This window comes from Somniosus microcephalus, chromosome 3 (genome assembly GCF_052327205.1).
Source record: "Somniosus microcephalus isolate GS21.2 chromosome 3, FLI_Smic_1.0, whole genome shotgun sequence".
NCBI classification, from domain to species: domain Eukaryota; kingdom Metazoa; phylum Chordata; class Chondrichthyes; order Squaliformes; family Somniosidae; genus Somniosus; species Somniosus microcephalus.
In genome coordinates this window covers 202,163,957-202,184,178 of record NC_140989.1, presented here as the reverse complement: position 1 = coordinate 202,184,178, position 20,222 = coordinate 202,163,957, and positions in this window count along the sequence as shown.

The window sequence follows — 20,222 nt, the reverse complement described above, 5'->3', positions numbered from 1 at the left end:
GGAACTGGAAGCGCTAGAATGATCAGGTGTACTGTCTAAGGTAGATTGGAGTGAGTGGGCTACGCCCATTGTTCCCGTTATGAAACGTCCTTCGAGCAACAAGCCAGGAGAACCAGGGAAGGTTCGCATCTGTGGAGATTTCAAAATCACCGTTAATCCGGTGCTTCACACAGTGCAGTATCCACTTCCGCGGATTGAGGATATTTTTGCTTCGTTGTCTGGCGGGAAACACTTCACCAAGATAGACCTGGCACAGGCGTACTTGCAGATGGAGGTTGAAGAAGAGTCACGCCAATACCTCACGATCAACACGCATCGAGGTTTGTACCGGTACAATAGGCTGGTTTTTGGAGTGGCATTGGCTCCAGCAATTTTGCAGAGGGCCATGGAGCAGGTATTACAGGGAATTCCAGGCACACAATGTTACCTGGATGATATTCTGATTACAGGTGATGGTGATGAAGAACACCTCGCAAACTTGGAACTGGTGCTCAACAGACTGAAAGAGTATGGACTTAGAGTTAATCGGCAGAAATGTGAGTTCTTCCAGAAGCGGATCTCGTACTGTGGTCATGTCATTGACCGGGAGGGGCTTCATAAGTCTCCTGACAAGATAAAGGCAGTTGTAAAGGCTCCCGCTCCGGATAATGTCTCTCAGTTGAGGTCGTTTCTAGGATTGATTAACTATTACCATAAATTTCTACCAAATCTATCCACGGTACTGCATCCGCTAAACGCTCTTTTACAGAAGGGGGTAGCATGGGAATGGAGCGAAAACTGTAAGAAGGCATTTCGCAAAAGCAAAGAATTGATCACCTCAGAGGAAGTGTTGGCTCCCTTCAACCTGACACTGCCTATTCGGTTGGCTTGTGATGCTTCTCCATATGGTATTGGGGCAGTACTCTCACACAAGTTGCCAAATGGCACGGAAAGGCCAGTCGCGTTTGCATCCAGATCATTGACCTCCGCTGAGCGCAACTATGCACAGATCAATAGGGAGGCTCTCAGCCTTGTATGGGGAGTGAAGAAGTTTAATCATTAACTGCAGGGCCAAAAATTCACACTTCTGACAGACCATCAGCCGTTGGTATCCATTTTTAACCCTAAGAAGGGTGTTTCAGTGATGACAGCACAGCGTCTCCAGAGATGGTCCCTTTTCCTAGGGGCACATCAATATCAAATAGAATTCAAAGGTACGAAGCAGCATGGCAATGCTGATGGGCTGTCGCGCCTGCCACTACCTGAAGAAGAAGAAACGACGAAAGTTGACCCTGTTGAGTTATTTCATTCGAAAATTTAGTATGCAGGTGCAGCAAGTGATTAAGAAGGCCAATGGAATGTTGGCTTTTATTGCTAGGGGGATGGAATATAAAAACAGGGAGGTATTGCTGCAGTTGTACAAGGTATTGGTGAGACCGCACCTGGAATACTGCATACAGTTTTGGTGTCCATACTTAAGAAAAGACATACTTGCTCTCGAGTCAGTACAAAGAAGGTTCACTCGGTTAATCCCGGGGATGAGGGGGTAGTCATATGAGGAGAGGTTGAGTAGATTGGGACTCTACTCATTGGAGTTCAGAAGAATGAGAGGCGATCTTATTGAAACATATATGATTGTGAAGGGGCTTGATCGGGTGGATGCGGTGAGGATGTTCCCAATGATGGGTGAAACTAGAACTAGGGGGCATAATCTTAAAATAAGGGGCTGCTCATTCAAAACTGAGATGAGGAGAAACTTCTTCACTCAGAGGGTGGTAGGTTTGTGGAATTTGCTGCCCCAGAAAGCTGTGGAAGCTACATCATTAAATAAATTTAAAAGAGAAATAGATAGTTTCCTAGAAGTAAAGGGAATTAAGGGTTACGGGGAGCGGGCAGGAAATTGGACATGAGTCTAGGTTCGGAATGGTCATGGCCCTGTGGGTAGTGGAGTGGGCCCAGGGGCCGTGTAGCCTTGTTCTGCTCCTACTGTGTTCTAATTCTGTGTTAGATTTCAGGAGATGGTTTTATTCCTGTTCCTGGCTGGGGTGGAGATCGCCTTTACAGAAGGTAAGTACTGTAGAAAATATATGGACAGAGTGATCTCCTGGAAGAATTTCGATCGCCTAGATGGGTCGGAGAGGAATTTCCCAGATTTTTTTCTCCCAAATTGGCCATTGGGTCTTTATCTGGTTTTTCGCCTCTCCCGGGAGATCACATGGGTTCGGGTAGATGCAGAGTGATATAAGATTTGAGGTTAGGATCAGATCAGCCATGATCTTATTGAATGGTGGAGCAGGCTCGAGGGGCCGATTGGCCTACTCCTGCTCCTATTTCTTATGTTCTTATGACCATCATCGAGTGTTTACCAGTCACCAATGCAAGTATTGAAAGAGAAACCAGGAACGACCCGACACTGTCCAGACTCTACGAGGTGACAGTGAAAGGATTGCCAACACGTGGTGATCCTTTGTTACCGGCATTCTCGGCAAGGCGAGACCAGCTGTCCGTCTGCCATGGTACTTTGATGTACGGGACAAGAGTGATTATTCCTCCCAAGTTAAGGGAAAGAGTTCTAAAAGAACTGCATGAAGGTCATCTGGGGGGAGTTAAGATGAAAAGTCTTGCTAGGGCTTATGTATGGTGGCCGGGTATTGACCAACAGATAGAGGAGTTGACGAAAAGCTGCGCTGGGTGCCAAAAAGTGCAAAATGCACCTCCGATCGCACCACTACACCCATGGGAATGGCCTTCAGCCCCATGGCAATGCGTACATATTGACTTTGCTGGTCCATTCATGGACTCCATGTTCCTAATTGCGGTGGACGCACATTCCAAATGGCCAGAAGTGATCAAGATGAATACCACTACTTCAGAAAAGACAATTGCGGTGTTAAGAACAATATTCGCAAGGAACGGATTGCCAGAACAGATCTGTTCGGACAACGGACCACAGTTCGTGTCGGAAGAATTCCAAAAATTCTTAAAGAAGAATGGGGTGAAACATTATACCTCTGCCCCATATCATCCGGCGACAAACGGGTTGGCCGAGAGATTTGTCCAAACATTCAAAAAGGCAATAAAGGCCAAGGTGGACAATTTCCTAATGGCGTATCGAAACGCCACTCATGCAGTGACTAACCAAAGTCCTGCCATGATGTTTTATAACAGGAGGTTGCGGTCCAGGTTGGACTTGTTAAAACCAAATGTGCGGAGGGAAGTGGAAAACAAACAGTTCCGGCATATTAATAACAAGTCCGCTCGAAGTTTCGAAGTAGGACAACCAGTGTTGGCAAGGGGCTATGGAAACGAAAAATGGCAGTCCGGAACAATCCGGCCAGACAAGGACCTCTGATGTACACAGTAGATATTGGAAACAATGTGATAAGGCGTCATGCGGATCAACTGGTAGAATCAAGAGCAAGGGTCGAACCCATGGTTGCGACAGAGACAACTGTGGAAGACGTTAATGAACCTGAAGCATCTACCTCGGCAGGGACTGTACCTGATGATGACGTCCAATACATAGGAAACCAACAAGAAGAGTCACCTCAGCGACAAGAATCAGAGACCACTGAAAGGCATTATCCAGACCGAATCAGAAGGCCTCCTGAGAGACTGAACCTTTGAACTGTTTATACCTGAAGTTATATATGTATATATGTTATGATGTTATGTTAAATGGGGATATGACTATTAAGCTAAAAAGGGAGGATTGTGGTGTATGTAACCTGTTCCACCTTAAGAGAACTTAAGCCTGTTCCACCTTAAGAGATGTACTACTTTCTCTGGCTGCTGTATACGTAATACCGGAGGTGACCACCGGTATATAAGCACCGTGTAGTAAGATTGTATTTAGTATAGTCCTGAACTCCAACCAGTAAAGACCTGTTGAACTTTAATCTTGTAGTCTGTGTGTTATTAATTACAACTAGAACACACAGACTTTACAGTCTTCTTCAGCCGGTCTTCCTCAGGTGGCCTTCCCTCCGGTGGTCTTCCCTCCGGTGGTCTTCCCTCCTCCCCTTGTCACGTCCCGCCTTGCCTGGCCTGAATTGTCCATGTCCGCCCGACCCGGTGCCGGGGCTAGTTCCAGATGGAGTGGGAAAAGGGCACGGGCAAAGACCAGGGGATAAGCGCGGGACGGGGAAAGAGCGGCAGCCACGAGGGCGAGGGGCCGAAGAGCAGCACCAGCACTCCAACCAACAAGAACACCGAACACACGTTTTGCTACCCGAGGGGTCTTCAATTATACCTTCATTGAAAACCCTTATCTGCGCGCCAAATCAGGTTAGTTCTTTGTTTTAATCTTGGCAGGCTATTTTAATTAATGGTAGCAATCCATGCTAACTGGTTTTAGATGGCCGGTAATCGCATCTACCGGCCCGATAATTGACTTGTATTGTCCTGAAAGTTCCTTGATTGCCCTGTCCGGCCTCAATGGCTCTGTAGGTCTGTTTCCGATAATATATGTAGACTGCTGGATGGCCTTAAATATAGGCCTAAACTGAATTTAGATTTGCCTCCAATTCGGTCTAATGCATAAGTCAGAGTCCTGTCTGGTTCCAAAATACAAAGTCTCTCTTCACAGAAGCCTACAGCTTGGTTTCGATTTCTCCAAGCTGTCTGCTTTGCAGAGTCCATTTTAAAATCTCACAGGCTTGCTGCCACGAGGCACGGACGCCATCTTGGGTACCCTTTTTGATATAAAATGTCCACACAGGGTCCCGTTTATTACTAACAGCCTTCGGGGAAATGCAGAAATTTTGCAAATCTTACAAGGGGGACATAAATGGGGGGCCGGAGAGATCGGGGGAGGGGGGGACATAAATGGGGGTCCGGAGGGATCGGGGGAGGGGGACATCAATGGGGGTCCGAAGAGATCGGGGTAGGGGGGACATCAATGGGGGTCCTGAGAGATTGGGGGAGGGGGGACATCGATGGGGGTCTGGAGAGATCGAGGGAGGGGGGACATCGATGGTGGTGCGGAGAAATCGGGAGAGGGGAGACATCAATGGGGGTCCTGAGAGGTCGGGGGAGGGGGGACATCGATGGGGGTCTGGAGTGATTGGGGGAGGGGGGACATCAGTGGGGGTCTAGAGAGTTCGGGGGAGGGGGACATCGATGGTGGTGCGGACAGATCGGGGGAGGGGGACAGCGTGGTGTGGAGAGATGGGGGAGGGGGACATCAATGGGAGTCCGGAGAGATCAGGGGAGGGGGGACATCCATGGGAGTCCGAAGAGATCGGGGGAGGGGGACATCGATGGGGGTCTGGAGAGATCGGGGGAGGGGGACATCGATGGGGGTCTGGAGAGATCGGGGGAGGGGGGCATCGATGGGGTTCCGGAGAGATCGGGGTAGGGGACATCGATGGGGGTCCGGAGAGATCGAGGGAGGGGGACATCGTTGGGGGTCCGGAGAGATCAGGGGAGGGGGGACATAAATGGGGGTCCAGAGTGATCGAGGGAGGGGGAACATCGATGGGGGTCCTGAGTGATCGGGGGAGTGGGGACATCGATGGTGGTCCGGAGAGTTCTGGGGAGGGGGACATCGATGGTGATCCGGAGAGATCAGGGGAGGGGGGACATCGATGGGGGTCCGGAGAGATCGGGGGAGGGGGACATCCATGGGGGTCCGGAGAGATCGGGGGAGGGGTACATCGATGGGGGTCCAGAGAGATTGGGGGAGGGGGGACATCGATGGGGGTCCGGAGAGATCGGGGGAGGGGTGACATCGATGGGGGTCCGGAGAGATCGGGGGAGGGGCTCCTCGATGGGGGTCCGGAGAGATCGGGGAGGGGGGACGTCGATGGGGGTCTGGAGAGATCGGGGGAGGGGGACATCGATGAGGGTCTGGAGAGATCGAGGGAGGGGGGACATCGATGGGGATCCGGAGAGATCGGGGGAGGGGGGACTTCGATGGGGGTCCGGATTGATCGGGGGAGGGGGGACATCGATGGCGGTCCGGAGAGATCGGGGGAGGGGGGACATCGATGTGGGTCTGGAGAGATCGGGGGACGGGGGACATCGATGGGGGTCCAGAGAGATCGTGGGAGGGGGGACATCGATGGGGGTCCGGAGAGGTCAGGGGAGGGGCGACATCGATGGGGGTCCGGAGAGATCGGGGGAGGGGTGACATCGATGGGGGTCCGGAGAGATCAGGGGAGGGGGGACATCGATGGGGGTCTGGAGTGATCAGGGGAGGGTGGACATCGATGGGGGTCCGGAGAGATCAGGGGAGGGGGGACATTGATGGGGGTCCGGAGAGATCGGGGGAGGGGGTATATCGATGGGGGTCCGGAGAGTTCGTGGGATGGTGGGCATCGATGGGGGTACGGAGAGATCGGGGAAGGGGGGACATCGCTGGGGGTCCGGAGAGATCGGGGGAGTGGGGACATTGATGGGGGTCTGGAGAGATCGGGGAAGGGGGACATCGATGGGGGTCCATAGAGATCGGGGGAGTGGGACATCGATGGGGGTCTAGAGTGATCGGGGGAGGGTGGACATTGATGGGGGTCCGGAGTGATCGGGGGAGGGGGAACATCGATGGTGGTCTGGAGAGATCTGGGGACGGGGTCATCGAGGGGGGTCTGGAGAGATCGGGGGAGGGTGGACATCGATGGGGGTCTGGAGAGATCGGGGGAGGGGGGACATCGATGGGGGTCCGGAGAGATCGGGGGAGGGGGACATCGATGGAGGTCTGGAGAGAGCGGGGGAGGGGGGATGTCGATGGGGTTCTGGAGAGATCGGGGAGGGGGGACATCGATGGGGGTCTGGAGAGATCGGGGAGGGGGGACATCACTGCGGGTCCGAAGAGATCGGGGGAGGGGGACATCGATGGAGGGCCGGAGAGATCGGGGGAGGGGGGACATCGATGGGGGGCCGGAGAGATCGGGGGAGGGGACATCAATGGGGGTACGGAGAGATCGGGGGAGGGGGGACATCGATGGGAGTCCGGAGAGATCGGGGGATGGGGACATCGATGGGGCTCTGGAGAGATCGGGGGTGGGGTCATCGATGGTGGGCTGGAGAGATCGGGGGAGGGGGGACATCGATGGGGGTCTGGAGAGATCGGGGGAGGGGGGGCATCGATGGGGGTCCGGAGAGATCGGGGGAGGGGGGACATCGACGGGGGTCTGGAGAGATCGGGGAGGGGGACATCGATGTTGGTCTGGAGAGATCGGGGGAGGGGGACATCGATGGTGGTCTGGAGAGACCGGGGAAGGTGGGACATCGATGGGGGTCTGGAAAGAGCGGGGGAGGGGGGACTTCGATGGGGGTCCGGAATGATCGGGGGAGGGGGGACATCGATGTCGGTCCGGAGAGATCGGGGGAGGGGGGACATCGATGTGGATCCGGAGAATTCGGGGGAGCGGGGACATCGATGGGGGTCCGGAGAGATCGGGGGAGGGGGGACATCGATGGGGGTCCGGAGAGATCAGGGGAAGGGGGACATCGATGTGGGTCCGGAGAGATCGGGGGTGGGGTGACATCGATGGGAGACTGGAGAGATCGGGGGAGGGGGGACATCGATGGGGGTCTGGAGTGATCAGGGGAGGGGGGACATTGATGGGGGTCCGGAGAGTTCGGGGGAGGGGGGACATTGATGGGGGTCCGGAGAAATCGCGGGAGGGGGGACATCGATGGGGGTCCGGAGAGTTCGGGGGAGGGTGGACATCGATAGGGGTCCGGAGAGTTCGGGGAAGGGGGGATATCGATGGGGTTCTGGAGAGATCGGGGAGGGGGGACATCGATGGGGGTCTGGAGAGACCGGGGAGGGGGGACATCGCTGGGGGTCCGAAGAGATCGGGGGAGGGGGACATCGATGGAGGGCCGGAGAGATCAGGGGAGGGGGGACATCGATGGGGGGCCGGAGAGATCGGGTGAGGGGACATCAATGGGGGTCCGGAGAGATCGGGGGAGGGGGGACATCGATGGGAGTCCGGAGAGATCGGGGGAGGGGGACATCGATGGGGCTCTGGAGAGATCGGGGGAGGGGTCATCGATGGTGGTCTGGAGAGATCGGGGGAGGGGGGACATCGATGGGGGTCTGGAGAGATCGGGGGAGGGGGGGCATCGATGGGGGTCCGGAGAGATCGGGGGAGGGTGGACATCGACGGGGGTCTGGAGAGATCGGGGAGGGGGACATCGATGTTGGTCTGGAGAGATCGGGGGAGGGGGGACATGGATGGTGGTCTGGAGAGACCGGGGAAGGGGGGACATCGATGGGGGTCTGGAAAGAGCGGGGGAGGGGGGACTTCGATGGGGGTCCGGAATGATTGGGGGAGGGGGGACATCGATGTTGGTCCGGAGAGATCGGGGGAGGGGGGACATCGATGTGGGTCCGGAGAGATCGGGGGAGCGGGGACATCGATGGGGGTCCGGAGAGATCGGGGGAGGGGGGACATCGATGGGGGTCCGGAGAGATCAGGGGAGGGGGGACATCGATGTGGGTCCGGAGAGATCGGGGGAGGGGTGACATCGATGGGAGACTGGAGAGATCGGGGGAGGGGGGACATCGATGGGGGTCTGGAGTGATCAGGGGAGGGGGGACATTGATGGGGGTCCGGAGAGTTCGGGGGAGGGGGGACATTGATGGGGGTCCGGAGAAATCGGGGGAGGGGGGACATCGATGGGGGTCCGGAGAGTTCGGGGGAGGGTGGACATCGATGGGGGTCCGGAGAGTTCGGGGAAGGGGGGACATCGATGGGGGTCCAGAGAGATCGGGGGAGTGGGACATCGATGGGGGTCCAGAGTGATCGGGGGAGTGTGGACATTGATGGGGGTCCGGAGTGATTGGGGGAGGGGGAACATCGATGGTTGTCCGGAGAGATCTGGGGAGGGGGTCATCGATGGGGGTCCGGAGAGATCGGGGGAGGGGGTCATCGATGGGGGTCCGGAGAGATCGGGGGAGGGTGGACATCGATGGGGGTCCGGAGAGATCGGGGGAGGGGGGACATTGATGGGTGTCCGGAGAGATTTGGGGAGGGGGACATCGATGGAGGTCTGGAGAGATCGGGGGAGGGGGGGACATCGATGGGGTTCTGGAGAGATCGGGGAGGGGAGACATCGATGGTGGTCTGGAGAGATCGGGGAGGGGGGACATCGATGGGGGTCCGAAGAGATCGGGGGAGGGGGACATCGTTGGAGGGCCGGAGAGATCGGGGGAGGGGGGACATCGATGGGGGGCCGGAGAGATCGGGGGAGGGGACATCAATGGGGGTCCGGAGAGATCGGGGGAGGGGGGACATCGATGGGAGTCCGGAGAGATCGGGGGAGGGGGACATTGATGGTGGTCTGGAGAGATCGGGGGAGGGCGGTCATCGATGGGGGTCCGGAGAGATCGGGGGAGGGGGACATCGATGGTGGTCTGGAGAGATCGGGGGAGGGGGGACATCGATGGTGGTCCGGAGAGATTGGGGGAGGGGGGACATCGACGGGGGTCCGGAAAGAGTGGGGGAGGGGGGACATCGATGGGAGTCCGGAGAGATTGGGGGAGGGGTGAAATCGATGGGAATCCGGAGAGATCGGTGGAGGGGCACATCGATGGGAGTCCGGAGAGATCGGGGGAGAGGGGACATCGATGGGGGTCCGGAGAGATCGGGGGAGGGAGACATCAATGGGGGTCCGGAGTGATCGGGGGAGGGCGGACATCGATGGGGGTCTGGAGTGATCAGGGGAGGGGTGACATTGATGGGGGTCCGGAGTGTTCGGGGGAGGGGGGACATTGATGGGGGTCCGGAGAGATCGGGGGAGGGGGGACATCGATGGGGGTCCGGAGAGTTCGGGGGAGGGTGGACATCGATGGGGGTCCGCAGAGATCGGGGAAGGGGGGACATCGATGGGGGTCCAGATAGATCGGGGGAGTGGGACATCGATGGGGGTCCAGAGTGAGCGGGGGAGTGTTGACATTGATGGGGGTCCGGAGTGATCGGGGGAGGGGGGACATCGATGGGGGTCTGGAGTGATCAGGGGAGGGGGGACATCGATGGGGGTCCGGAGAGATCAGGGGAGGGGGGACATTGATGGGCATCCGGAGAGATCGGGGGAGGGGGGCTATCGATGGGGGTCCGGAGAGTTCGTGGGATGGTGGGCATCGATGGGGGTACGGAGAGATCGGGGAAGGGGGGACATCGCTGGGGGTCCGGAGAGATCGGGGGAGTGGGGACATTGATGGGGGTCTGGAGAGATCGGGGAAGGGGGACATCGATGGGGGTCCATAGAGATCGGGGGAGTGGGACATCGATGGGGGTCCAGAGTGATCGGGGGAGGGTGGACATTGATGGGGGTCCAGAGAGATCGGGGGAGGGGGAACATCGATGGTGGTCTGGAGAGATCTGGGGACGGGGTCATCGAGGGGGGTCCGGAGAGATCGGGGGAGGGTGGACATCGATGGGGGTCTGGAGAGATCGGGGGAGGGGGGACATCGATGGCGGTCCGGAGAGATCGGGGGAGGGGGACATCGATGGAGGTCTGGAGAGAGTGGGGGAGGGGGGATATCGATGGGGTTCTGGAGAGATCGGGGAGGGGGGACATCGATGGGGGTCTGGAGATATCGGGGAGGGGGGACATCGCTGGGGGTCCGAAGAGATCGGGGGAGGGGGACATCGATGGAGGGCCGGAGAGATCGGGGGAGGGGGACATCGATGGGGGTCCGGAGAGATCGGGGGAGGGGTCATCGATGGTGGGCTGGAGAGATCGGGGGAGGGGGGACATCGATGGGGGTCTGGAGTGATCGGGGGAGGGGTCATCGATGGGAGTCCGGAGAGATCGGGGGAGGGGGACATCGATGGGGCTCTGGAGAGATCGGGGGAGGGGTCATCGATGGTGGGCTGGAGAGATCGGGGGAGGGGGGACATCGATGGGGGTCTGGAGAGATCGGGGGAGGGGGGGCATCGATGGGGGTCCGGAGAGATCGGGGGAGGGGGGTCATCGACGGGGGTCTGGAGAGATCGGGGAGGGGGACATCGATGTTGGTCCGGAGAGATCGGGGGAGGGGGGACATCGATGGTGGTCTGGAGAGACCGGGGAAGGGGGGACATCGATGGGGGTCTGGAAAGAGCGGGGGAGGGGGGACTTCGATGGGGGTCCGGAATGATCGGGGGAGGGGGGACATCGATGTCGGTCCGGAGAGATCGGGGGAGGGGGGACTTCGATGTGGATCCGGAGAGATCGGGGGAGCGGGGACATCGATGGGGGTCCGGAGAGATCGGGGGAGGGGGGACATCGATGGGGGTCCGGAGAGATCAGGGGAAGGGGGACATCGATGTGGGTCCGGAGAGATAGGGGGTGGGGTGACATCGATGGGAGACTGGAGAGATCGGGGGAGGGGGGACATCGATGGGGGTCTGGAGTGATCAGGGGAGGGGGGACATTGATGGGGGTCCGGAGAGTTCGGGGGAGGGGGGACATTGATGGGGGTCCGGAGAAATCGCGGGAGGGGGGACATCGATGGGGGTCCGGAGAGTTCGGGGGAGGGTGGACATCGATGGGGGTCCGGAGAGTTCGGGGAAGGGGGAATATCGATGGGGTTCTGGAGAGATCGGGGAGGGGGGACATCGGTGGGGGTCTGGAGAGATCGGGGAGGGGGGACATCGCTGGGGGTCCGAAGAGATCGGGGGAGGGGGACATCGATGGAGGGCCGGAGAGATCGGGGGAGGGGGGACATCGATGGGGGGCCGGAGAGATCGGGGGAGGGGACATCAATGGGGGTCCGGAGAGATCGGGGGAGGGGGGACATCGATGGGAGTCCGGAGAGATCGGGGGAGGGGGACATCGATGTGGCCCTGGAGAGATCGGGGGAGGGGTCATCGATGGTGGTCTGGAGAGATCGGGGGAGGGGGGACATCGATGGGGGTCTGGAGAGATCGGGGGAGGGGGGGCATCGATGGGGGTCCGGAGAGATCGGGGGAGGGGGGACATCGACGGGGGTCTGGAGAGATCGGGGAGGGGGACATCGATGTTGGTCTGGAGAGATTGGGGGAGGGGGGACATGGATGGTGGTCTGGAGAGACCGGGGAAGGGGGGACATCGATGGGGATCTGGAAAGAGCGGGGGAGGGGGGACTTTGATGGGGGTCCGGAATGACCGGGGGAGGGGGGACATCGATGTCGGTCCGGAGAGATCGGGGGAGGGGGGACATCGATGTGGGTCCGGAGAGATCGGGGGAGCGGGGACATCGATGGGGGTCCGGAGAGATCGGGGGAGGGGGGACATCGATGGGGGTCCGGAGAGATCAGGGGAGGGGGGACATCGATGTGGGTCCGGAGAGATCGGGGGAGGGGTGACATCGATGGGAGACTGGAGAGATCGGGGGAGGGGGGACATCGATGGGGGTCTGGAGTGATCAGGGGAGGGGGGACATTGATGGGTGTCCGGAGAGTTCGGGGGAGGGGGGACATTGATGGGGATCCGGAGAAATCGGGGGAGGGGGGACATCGATGGGGGTCCGGAGAGTTCGGGGGAGGGTGGACATCGATGGGGGTCCGGAGAGTTCGGGGAAGGGGGGACATCGATGGGGGTCCAGAGAGATCGGGGGAGTGGGACATCGATGGGGGTCCAGAGTGATCGGGGGAGTGTGGACATTGATGGGGGTCCGGAGTGATTGGGGGAGGGGGAACATCGATGGTGGTCCGGAGAGATCTGGGGAGGGGGTCATCGATGGGGGTCCAGAGAGATCGGGGGAGGGGGTCATCGATGGGGGTCCGGAGAGATCGGGGGAGGGTGGCCATCGATGGGGGTCCGGAGAGATCGGGGGAGGGGGGACATCGATGGGAGTCCGGAGAGATCGGGGGAGGGGGACATCGATGGGGGTCCGGAGTGATTGGGGGAGGGGGAACATCGATGGTGGTCCGGAGAGATCTGGGGAGGGGGTCATCGATGGGGGTCCAGAGAGATCGGGGGAGGGGGTCATCGATGGGGGTCCGGAGAGATCGGGGGAGGGTGGCCATCGATGGGGGTCCGGAGAGATCGGGGGAGGGGGGACATCGATGGGAGTCCGGAGAGATCGGGGGAGGGGGACATCGATGGGGCTCTGGAGAGATTGGGGGAGGGGTCATCGATGGTGGTCTGGAGAGATCGGGGAGGGGGGACATCGATGGGGGTCTGGAGAGATCGGGGGAGGGGGGTCATCGATGGGGGTCTGGAGAGATCGGGAGAGGGGGGACATCGATGGGGGTCCGGAGAGATCGGGGGAGGGGGACATCGATGGTGGTCTGGAGAGATCGGGGGAGGGGGGACATCGATGGTGGTCCGGAGAGATTGGGGGAGGGGGGACATCGATGGGGGTCCGGAAAGAGTGGGGGAGGGGGGACATCGATGGGGGTCTGGAGAGATCGGGGGAGGGGGGACATCGATGGGGGTCTGGAGAGATCGGGGGAGGGGGACATCGATGGAGGGCCGGAGAGATCGGGGGAGGGGGGACATCGATGGGGGGCCGGAGAGATTGGGGGAGGGGTGAAATCGATGGGGATCCGGAGAGATTGGTGGAGGGGCACATCGATGGGGGTCTGGAGAGATCGGGGGAGAGGGGACATCGATGGGGGTCCGGAGGGATCGGGGGAGGGAGACATCAATGGGGGTCCGGAGTGATCGGGGGAGGGCGGACATTGATGGGGGTCTCGAATGATCAGGGGAGGGGGGTCATTGATGGGGGTCCGGAGAGTTCGGGGGAGGGGGGACATTGATGGGGGTCCGGAGAGATCGGGGGAGGGGGGACATCGATGGGGGTCCGGAGAATTAGGTGGAGGGTGGACATCGATGGGGGTCCGGAGAGATCGGGGAAGGGGGGACATCGATGGGTTTCCAGAGAGATCGGGGAAGTGGGACATCGATGGGGGTCCAGAGTGATCAGGGGAGTGTGGACATTGATGGGGGTCCGGAGAGATCGGGGGAGGGAGAACATCGATGGTGGTCTGAAGAGATCTGGGGAGGGGGGACATCGATGGGGGTCCAGAGAGATCAGGGGAGGGGGTCATCGATGGGGGTCCGGAGAGATCGGGGGAGGGTGGACATCGATGGGGGTCCGGAGAGATCGGGGGAGGGGGGACATCGATGGGGGTCCGGAGAGATCAGGGGAGGGGGGACATCGATGTGGGTCCGGAGAGATCGGGGGAGGGGGGACATCGATGGGGGGCCGGAGAGATTGGGGCAGGGGTGAAATCGATGGGGATCCGGAGAGATCGGTGGAGGGGCACATCGATGGGGGTCCGGAGAGATCGGGGGAGAGGGGACATCGATGGGGGTCCGGAGGGATCGGGGGAGGGAGACATCAATGGGGGTCCGGAGTGATCGGGGGAGGGCGGACATTGATGGGGGTCTCGACTGATCAGGGGAGGGGGGACATTGATGGGGGTCCTGAGAGTTCGGGGGAGGGGGGACATTGATGGGGGACCGGAGAGATCGGGGGAGGGGGGACATCGATGGGGGTCCGGAGAATTCGGGGGAGGGTGGACATCGATGGGGGTCCGGAGAGATCGGGGAAGGGGGGACATCGATGGGTTTCCAGAGAGATCGGGGAAGTGGGACATCGATGGGGGTCCAGAGTGATCAGGGGAGTGTGGACATTGATGGGGGTCCGGAGAGATCGGGGGAGGGAGAACATCGATGGTGGTCTGAAGAGATCTGGGGAGGGGGGACATCGATGGGGGTCCAGAGAGATCAGGGGAGGGGGTCATCGATGGGGGTCCGGAGAGATCGGGGGAGGGTGGACATCGATGGGGGTCCGGAGAGATCGGGGGAGGGGGGACATTGATGGGGGTCCGGAGAGATTGGGGGAGGCGGACATCGATGGAGGTCTGGAGAGATCGGGGAGGGGGGACATCGATGGGGTTCTGGAGAGATCGGGGAGGGGGGACATCGATGGGGGCCTGGAGAGATCGGGGAGGGGGGACATCGATGGGGGTCGGAAGAGATCGGGGGAGGGGGACATCGATGGAGGGCCGGAGAGATCGGGGGAGGCGGGACATCGATGAGGGGCCGGAGAGATCGGGGGAGGGGACATCAATGGGGGTCCGGAGAGATCGGGGGAGGGGGGACATCGATGGGAGTCCGGAGAGATCGGGGGAGGGGGACATCGATGGGGCTCTGGAGAGATCGGGGGAGGGGTCATTGATGGTGGTCTGGAGAGATCGGGGAGGGGGGACATCGATGGGGTCTGGAGAGATCGGGGGAGGGGGGTCATCGATGGGGGTCTGGAGAGATCGGGGGAGGGGGCACATCGATGGGCATCCGGAGAGATCGGGGGAGGGGGACATCGATGGTGGTCTGGAGAGATCGGGGGAGGGGGCACATCGATGGGGGTCCGGAGAGATCGGGGAAGGGGGGACATCGATGGGTTTCCAGAGAGATCGGGGAAGTGGGACATCGATGGGGGTCCAGAGTGATCAGGGGAGTGTGGACATTGATGGGGGTCCGGAGTGATCGGGGGAGGGGGAACATCGATGGTGGTCTGAAGAGATCTGGGGAGGGGGGACATCGATGGGGGTCCAGAGAGATCAGGGGAGGGGGTCATCGATGGGGGTCCGGAGAGATCGGGGGAGGGTGGACATCGATGGGGGTCCGGAGAGATCGGGGGAGGGGGGACATCGATGGGGGTCCGGAGAGATTGGGGGAGGCGGACATCGATGGAGGTCTGGAGAGATCGGGGGAGGGGGGACATCGATGGGGTTCTGGAGAGATCGGGGAGGGGGGACATCGATGGGGGTCGGAAGAGATCGGGGGAGGGGGACATCGATGGAGGGCCGGAGAGATCGGGGGAGGGGGGACATCGATGAGGGGCCGGAGAGATCGGGGGAGGGTACATCAATGGGGGTCCGGAGAGATCGGGGGAGGGGGGACATCGATGGAGGGCCGGAGAGATCGGGGGAGGGGGGACATCGATGAGGGGCCGGAGAGATCGGGGGAGGGGGGACATCGATGAGGGGCCGGAGAGATCGGGGGAGGGGGGACATCGATGGGGGTCGGAAGAGATCGGGGGAGGGGGACATCGATGGAGGGCCGGAGAGATCGGGGGAGGGGGGACATCGATGAGGGGCCGGAGAGATCGGGGGAGGGGACATCAATGGGGGTCTGGAGAGATCGGGGGAGGGGGGACATCGATGGTGGTCCGGAGAGATTGGGGGAGGGGGGACATCGATGGGGGTCCGGAAAGAGTGGGGGAGGGGGGACATCGATGGGGGTCTGGAGAGATCGGGGGAGGGGGGACATCGATGGGGGTCTGGAGAGATCGGGGGAGGGGGACATCGATGGAGGGCCGGAGAGATCGGGGGAGGGGGGACATCGATGGGGGGCCGGAGAGATTGGGGGAGGGGTGAAATCGATGGGGATCCGGAGAGATTGGTGGAGGGGCACATCGATGGGGGTCCGGAGAGATCGGGGGAGAGGGGACATCGATGGGGGTCCGGAGGGATCGGGGGAGGGAGACATCAATGGGGGTCCGGAGTGATCGGGGGAGGGCGGACATTGATGGGGGTCTCGAATGATCAGGGGAGGGGGGACATTGATGGGGGTCCGGAGAGTTTGGGGGAGGGGGGACATTGATGGGGGTCCGGAGAGATCGGGGGAGGGGGGACATCGATGGGGGTCCGGAGAATTCGGTGGAGGGTGGACATCGATGGGGGTCCGGAGAGATCGGGGAAGGGGGGACATCGATGGGTTTCCAGAGAGATCGGGGAAGTGGGACATCGATGGGGGTCCAGAGTGATCAGGGGAGTGTGGACATTGATGGGGGTCCGGAGAGATCGGGGGAGGGAGAACATCGATGGTGGTCTGAAGAGATCTGGGGAGGGGGGACATCGATGGGGGTCCAGAGAGATCAGGGGAGGGGGTCATCGATGGGGTCCGGAGAGATCGGGGGAGGGGGGACATCGATGTGGGTCCGGAGAGATCGGGGGAGGGGGGACATCGATGGGGGGCCGGAGAGATTGGGGCAGGGGTGAAATCGATGGGGATCCGGAGAGATCGGTGGAGGGGCACATCGATGGGGGTCCGGAGATATCGGGGGAGAGGGGACATCGATGGGGGTCCGGAGGGATCGGGGGAGGGAGACATCAATGGGGGTCCGGAGTGATCGGGGGAGGGCGGACATTGATGGGGGTCTCGACTGATCAGGGGAGGGGGGACATTGATGGGGGTCCTGAGAGTTCGGGGGAGGGGGGACATTGATGGGGGTCCGGAGAGATCGGGGGAGGGGGGACATCGATGGGGGTCCGGAGAATTCGGGGGAGGGTGGACATCGATGGGGGTCCGGAGAGATCGGGGAAGGGGGGACATCGATGGGTTTCCAGAGAGATCGGGGAAGTGGGACATCGATGGGGGTCCAGAGTGATCAGGGGAGTGTGGACATTGATGGGGGTCCGGAGAGATCGGGGGAGGGAGAACATCGATGGTGGTCTGAAGAGATCTGGGGAGGGGGGACATCGATGGGGGTCCAGAGAGATCAGGGGAGGGGGTCATCGATGGGGGTCCGGAGAGATCGGGGGAGGGTGGACATCGATGGGGGTCCGGAGAGATCGGGGGAGGGGGGACATTGATGGGGGTCCGGAGAGATTGGGGGAGGCGGACATCGATGGAGGTCTGGAGAGATCGGGGAGGGGGGACATCGATGGGGTTCTGGAGAGATCGGGGAGGGGGGACATCGATGGGGGCCTGGAGAGATCGGGGAGGGGGGACATCGATGGGGGTCGGAAGAGATCGGGGGAGGGGGACATCGATGGAGGGCCGGAGAGATCGGGGGAGGCGGGACATCGATGAGGGGCCGGAGAGATCGGGGGAGGGGACATCAATGGGGGTCCGGAGAGATCGGGGGAGGGGGGACATCGATGGGAGTCCGGAGAGATCGGGGGAGGGGGACATCGATGGGGCTCTGGAGAGATCGGGGGAGGGGTCATTGATGGTGGTCTGGAGAGATCGGGGAGGGGGGACATCGATGGGGTCTGGAGAGATCGGGGGAGGGGGGTCATCGATGGGGGTCTGGAGAGATCGGGGGAGGGGGCACATCGATGGGCATCCGGAGAGATCGGGGGAGGGGGACATCGATGGTGGTCTGGAGAGATCGGGGGAGGGGGCACATCGATGGGGGTCCGGAGAGATCGGGGAAGGGGGGACATCGATGGGTTTCCAGAGAGATCGGGGAAGTGGGACATCGATGGGGGTCCAGAGTGATCAGGGGAGTGTGGACATTGATGGGGGTCCGGAGTGATCGGGGGAGGGGGAACATCGATGGTGGTCTGAAGAGATCTGGGGAGGGGGGACATCGATGGGGGTCCAGAGAGATCAGGGGAGGGGGTCATCGATGGGGGTCCGGAGAGATCGGGGGAGGGTGGACATCGATGGGGGTCCGGAGAGATCGGGGGAGGGGGGACATCGATGGGGGTCCGGAGAGATTGGGGGAGGCGGACATCGATGGAGGTCTGGAGAGATCGGGGGAGGGGGGACATCGATGGGGGGCCGGAGAGATCGGGGGAGGGGGGACATCGATGGGGTTCTGGAGAGATCGGGGAGGGGGGACATCGATGGGGGTCGGAAGAGATCGGGGGAGGGGGACATCGATGGAGGGCCGGAGAGATCGGGGGAGGGGGGACATCGATGAGGGGCCGGAGAGATCGGGGGAGGGGACATCAATGGGGGTCTGGAGAGATCGGGGGAGGGGGGACATCGATGGTGGTCCGGAGAGATTGGGGGAGGGGGGACATCGATGGGGGTCCGGAAAGAGTGGGGGAGGGGGGACATCGATGGGGGTCTGGAGAGATCGGGGGAGGGGGGACATCGATGGGGGTCTGGAGAGATCGGGGGAGGGGGACATCGATGGAGGGCCGGAGAGATCGGGGGAGGGGGGACATCGATGGGGGGCCGGAGAGATTGGGGGAGGGGTGAAATCGATGGGGATCCGGAGAGATTGGTGGAGGGGCACATCGATGGGGGTCCGGAGAGATCGGGGGAGAGGGGACATCGATGGGGGTCCGGAGGGATCGGGGGAGGGAGACATCAATGGGGGTCCGGAGTGATCGGGGGAGGGCGGACATTGATGGGGGTCTCGAATGATCAGGGGAGGGGGGACATTGATGGGGGTCCGGAGAGTTCGGGGGAGGGGGGACATTGATGGGGGTCCGGAGAGATCGGGGGAGGGGGGACATCGATGGGGGTCCGGAGAATTCGGTGGAGGGTGGACATCGATGGGGGTCCGGAGAGATCGGGGAAGGGGGGACATCGATGGGTTTCCAGAGAGATCGGGGAAGTGGGACATCGATGGGGGTCCAGAGTGATCAGGGGAGTGTGGACATTGATGGGGGTCCGGAGAGATCGGGGGAGGGAGAACATCGATGGTGGTCTGAAGAGATCTGGGGAGGGGGGACATCGATGGGGGTCCAGAGAGATCAGGGGAGGGGGTCATCGATGGGGGTCCGGAGAGATCGGGGGAGGGTGGACATCGATGGGGGTCCGGAGAGATCGGGGGAGGGGGGACATCGATGGGGGTCCGGAGAGATCAGGGGAGGGGGGACATCGATGTGGGTCCGGAGAGATCGGGGGAGGGGGGACATCGATGGGGGGCCGGAGAGATTGGGGCAGGGGTGAAATCGATGGGGATCCGGAGAGATCGGTGGAGGGGCACATCGATGGGGGTCCGGAGAGATCGGGGGAGAGGGGACATCGATGGGGGTCCGGAGGGATCGGGGGAGGGAGACATCAATGGGGGTCCGGAGTGATCGGGGGAGGGCGGACATTGATGGGGGTCTCGACTGATCAGGGGAGGGGGGACATTGATGGGGGTCCTGAGAGTTCGGGGGAGGGGGGACATTGATGGGGGTCCGGAGAGATCGGGGGAGGGGGGACATCGATGGGGGTCCGGAGAATTCGGGGGAGGGTGGACATCGATGGGGGTCCGGAGAGATCGGGGAAGGGGGGACATCGATGGGTTTCCAGAGAGATCGGGGAAGTGGGACATCGATGGGGGTCCAGAGTGATCAGGGGAGTGTGGACATTGATGGGGGTCCGGAGAGATCGGGGGAGGGAGAACATCGATGGTGGTCTGAAGAGATCTGGGGAGGGGGGACATCGATGGGGGTCCAGAGAGATCAGGGGAGGGGGTCATCGATGGGGGTCCGGAGAGATCGGGGGAGGGTGGACATCGATGGGGGTCCGGAGAGATCGGGGGAGGGGGGACATTGATGGGGGTCCGGAGAGATTGGGGGAGGCGGACATCGATGGAGGTCTGGAGAGATCGGGGAGGGGGGACATCGATGGGGTTC